The sequence below is a fragment of the Mastomys coucha genome, unplaced genomic scaffold, assembly GCF_008632895.1.
Source record: "Mastomys coucha isolate ucsf_1 unplaced genomic scaffold, UCSF_Mcou_1 pScaffold22, whole genome shotgun sequence".
Taxonomy (NCBI): Eukaryota; Metazoa; Chordata; class Mammalia; order Rodentia; family Muridae; genus Mastomys; species Mastomys coucha.
The window spans coordinates 2,611,012-2,616,265 of NW_022196905.1; positions in this window are offsets into that span (position 1 = coordinate 2,611,012).

Sequence of the window (5,254 nt, forward strand, 5' to 3'; positions counted from 1 at the left end):
TGGCAGTTAGCAGCCGCCTCTGCTCTGTCAGCTTGTTTGAAGCACCCATAAAACAAAACAGGCTCATTAAATATAAGAGGGTGAATGAAGCTGGCAGTTGTGCCTGTTCAAATAGGCTTTCTTCTTTAGATGTTTACACTCTAGGAAAATAAAACGCAGAAGACAAATATCTGCTTATCACTGGCTATCCGGAGCCTCCCTTTTGGAGCTAGTGAGGTCAGCCAGGCTTCGGAAGATGGAGATGTTTTGCTCCAGTCCTAACATTAATCTGGGCCACTAAAGTCATAACACAGTAAAAAAATTAGACAGGGATTTCATGCATCACATTTACATGTAAGGACAAGACCAGCTCACATAGGTTTGTCTCTGCTGAGGCTGACAAAGCCAGCCATATGTCTGTCTTGTAGATAGCTAGCTCTCCTCAGCACTTTCCACTCTCTGGCTCTCTTCCTTCTTGACAGCCCGCCCCCACAACCACACACAGATTTGGTTTCCTTTTTGAACCTACAGTTTCCACTTTTTAATGAGCTAAAGGGGGGGGGGGGCTAAGATGTACAGAGAGCTTCAGTTCTCCAAATCTCAGTTGCTGAGGGAAGCTGTAATGATGTTACAGCACATCAGCAGGCAAATGTGAGGTAACTAGAACTCAGCCTTGAGAGATGGGATTGTTTCTGACTGTGGGAGAGAGCACTCCAGATGGGGTAGGGGAAAGGAAGAAGTTGGATCAGTAGCACAGAGCTTTTTCTAAGCAGTGGAGACATTCTGGGTGTTCCTTAATTTGGCCTGAGGAATACTTGAGGCTGTTGACATCTTCCTTCACCTTGAAGTGCTGCCTTGGCTTCTGGGGCCCCATCTCCACCTGGGATTTCTCCTCTCTGCTTTCTTGATGGCATTTTGCAGTCTCACCTCCAGTTCTCTATGACTGTATACGTGGTGCTGATGCTGCAGGATGGTCTCCAGCCAGGCTGCTCTTCTCACATCCAGCTCTCCATGCCTGTCTGCTGTCTACTCTCCTGTAGCTGACTCTTCTCTAGTTTGGAATGTTCAACTAAAGTTGAACTCATTATCTTTGTAGGGCTCCTCCATCTTTTTCAGTTTTGTACCTCTGTGTATAAAATGCAGTGAATTATTTTCCAGAAAGGCAGCAGCCACATGACGCGATGCTGACCCCTTCCTTCTCATCAGGTCCACAGAGAAAGTGGTCTCTTTGGGCCAGTTCACATATGTTTTGCTTGGATGGTAGCAGTAGTCACTTTTTTCTTCACATTTCAGCTATTCTGTTCACTGCACAGCACCTAGAAGGTTTTCCCCAAAGTTCAAATATTATTTTCGGGTTGTTTTTTCCTTCAGGTCATGTGGCATTCCTCTTGGTCTAAGTATAGTGTCTACAACCCTCTACAAGGCTTGTTCTTTTCTTGTTCTGGATCTGATGATTTTTCTTGCTTCTCCTCCTGCTACCAAGTCTCAAGTCCCTTGTGCTTCACTCATTCTGGAATTTTTTTTGTGATGAGTTTTCATATTTCTGGAACTCTGGATATGCTCTTCCCTACTTAGCATACTCTTCTATGTTCTTTCTATAATCTGGGCTGGAGAATTATCTGTTGCTGTAACAAAACACATGCAGATAGACACTTACAAAGGTTAATTTTATTTATCTTATTTAATGCACATTTTGAGGAAGGAAATTCAAGACTGTGTAGCTCTGTCATTGTCGGCTTCATCTTTGACACAATATGCTGGGCATTGGACTGAGAGGGACATGTCACACAATAGTACAGAGATTGGGATCAACAATGACCCACTCAGTGTGCACTTAACTGCAATCCCACAAGAAGCTTAGCCATCTCTGTTTCTAGTGATCCACTCACCCTGCAGCAAGTCCCACATCCTACATGGTTCATTACTTTATGCTACCACATTAGGAACCATGCTCCCAATGCAGAAACCTTTAATAGACACTGAAACCACATTTTAACCACAGTAACTGCTCCTATTGAATTCTGCTGGCTGCTTGCTTTCTTATATTCCATTAGATCAAACTTTTTAAAATTCTGTGACATGTTAGATGACCATTAAGAGTCTCTTTTTGGTGAGCAAATCAGTCGAGAACATGAAGCATCCTTCTGGAATGGCAGCTCAGACAGGGTGACTGGAGTATAGGCTATGGAAACAATAAAAATGAGCCCTAGGAAAGAAAGGACTTGAGGTTCTTAAGTTGTAGCTTCTGAACACACATTCTTCGAGGAAGAGACCAATGTAGGATTTTTATTGGGGAATTCCCTTGGGATTAATAACTGTGAAGGAATGAAGGAAACAGGATAGGGCAGAGGAAACATTGAGCTCGATGCAGTTGGAAAAGGAGCTTCAGCTGGTCCTGTGTGAAGCTGGCAAAGCACTACAAAGTTGTCCAAGATTGAGGCAAGGGAGCTTAGCCTTTGTGTTCCTCACAGCCAGCATTGCATGTGGGCTGCCTCCTGGGAGAAGATAGAACTTGAGACAAACAGCTCCTATTGCCAAAGGAAATTTCTGGAAAGGGATTCAACTGTGACCTGTCAGTAGCCAGAATTGCTGACATCAAGGGGAATAAATATCCTGGTGTGAGGGGGAGGAGGATACCATAGCATTCCCTACCTTGGGCCTAGTTTATGCCAGAATGAGCAATTTATACTTTATTTGATAGGCTATGGAATACCATGGAGGGTGTTTACTTTGAGAAGTAATGTGAGTCAGAGTGCATTGGGAAGATTAATCTAGCTGGGGTGTTTGGATTGGATTGGAGGAGGGGAAACTAGAGTCAGAAAGGCCAGTGGGAGACTTTTAAAACAGTGCAGGCAAGGAAATAAAGGCCCAAGCAAGGATGCTGGCAGTGGAAATGGAAAAGGTGGGTGGTGGCAAGAGATAGTAATGCTAGATTCACAAGTTCTGGTGACCAAAGGTGACACATGTGAAAGGAGAGGCCATAGCTAGCAGCCCAGCTGAAATGTGAAGATGAAGGCTCTGGCATTAGGAACTGAAGGACAACACATGCACGTGGATAGATCTGCTCAATTTGCAATGTGGTAGCCACAGAACTGTTTAATTGGTGGCTGATCAATTATGAGTGAGCGAAGTCACATATACAAGGTTAGATGGTGATTTAAAAGTGGTTATGAAACATGATAGTAGTTCAGAGTTATTCACAGAGAGAAGGTGTTCAGTGGGCATTAGATGGAAGTCTGGTTTCATGATGGGAAAGGAGAGGCAGAGCACAGAATGATGACATTTGGCAGTGATTTAAGTGAAAGTTGAGAGGTAGGGATACATGTTAAGAGACAATGAGAAAAGATTGGTTAGCTAGATTACAGGTTCATTTAAGGAAATCTTGCTTTAAGAAGCTAAAGTATTGATTGTGAATGGACTTGAATGACAGGTTAAGTGACTAGGAGGGTGCAGGAATTTGGGAGGCATTTGGGTACAATTCTGCCTCTGCTTCTAACGGATGTCCCATTGATTGCCAGTGTGTGGGTCTCCATAAACCCACACAGCTGAACTCTCCACTTAGAGACACTCTGTCTCTTTCCATGTAACTGTTTGCGATGAAGTAGACTACTGGTCATTGGCAGTTTTTCAGCCAATGTGTTCTGAGTCTTTTACATCCAGTTTTTTACATCTCAGCTTTTGCTAAGACCCAAAGAATCTGTGGCCTAATTTGTCAGACAGCTCAGTGGCTCACTCTAAAAAGTAAATATCATGTATCTGCAAGTGGGAAGTCAGTCTGCATAATCTAGCTGCTAGTCATGCCTGACCCACACACTGCTGCAAAGCTTGACCATGGTCTATAAAACTGTCAAGAGCTGAGACCTGAACTGTTTCAACACCAAATAACTCGTTACTGAAATTACTGGGACAATAACAGGCCATATGTCTGATTTGCTGGGATTCCTTTGCTACTGAAGCGTGCTGCAAAGCTAACTAGCTTTGTGTTACTTTATTTTCTGCTTCTTACTTCTTATGCATCATCTACTTTAATTAATTTGCCATGGACTTGTGTTACCACCTCTGAACACTCACACTGAATAAGAATAGGGTCTGTATATGACTTCACTGACTTGGAAACCAGATCTTTTGACTGTCACTCAGACAACTGAAAGGCAAAATGAACCACGCAGTTTTGGTGATGTCTTGGAGCAGATGTCTAATTTTACCTTCCTCCAAAGTTGTTATGGGCCACTTTGAGGCTTCTTACTGTTATTTTGTGACAGCCATGCATGTCTTGGTTTGTTTCCTTTTCCTAATTTTATCATAGACTTTTTGAAATATCTATGTGAACTACTGCTTAAGGGACTAACATTTCAAGATCTGTTCTTTACTGTTTAGTTTCTTGGAACAGGGAGTGAATGCTACATATTAGTCGCCTATGGTTGCTTTACAGATTTAGAACTAGGGAAAATAATCAACTGGTAATATATGAACAGTTACTTCTGGTAAGGTAAAATGCTCCTAGTGTGTCTGTAGCTCTCCTCACAGTTAATTGTGTGAATTCTCATTCAGCAGAAGAAATGTGCCAAACCATGAGCAATTAAAACACACACACACACACACACACACACACACACACACAGAGTGACAACTGATATTTAACAGTTTTACATTAATCCCTAAACAAAAGAATATTTACTGTTTTTATTTATTGCTAACTTTTGGCCAGTAAAGGATGTTCTATTTTATTTTTTGTCAGATTTATGAGAGGTCTATGTAGCCCAGGCTAGCCTTAAACTTATGGTCATTCTACCCTTGCCACCTTAGTGCTGGACTTACAAAAGTGTTCCTGTTTAGGAATTTTCAAAACATATATTTATGTTAATGTCTTTGACTGGTCTAAAGAGTACATGTCAGTAACCCAGGGAAGTAACAGGCACACATTGTATTTTGTGTTTAATTATAAACCATGATCATTTTGTATTTAGTGACAAATCATAATCGTTTTGTATTTAAAGTGTTTTGTATTTAATTATAAATCATAAAGTATAGCTCCTAAATATTACTAAGTCACTCAGGCTGGTCTTGAATGCTGTAGACCAGACAGGCATGGAGCCAGCCATCTGCTTGCCTTAGCTTTGTGGGTACTGACTTCACAGGCCTAGTTAGGCTTGCCATTGATATGCATAATTTTTATATTTTTACTTATTTGTTAAAATGAATTTAATAAATGTTAGAAATATGACTATCTTTGCTTCTGTCCTTCCTGTCTATGATGTCTATAAGTAGTCTGTGA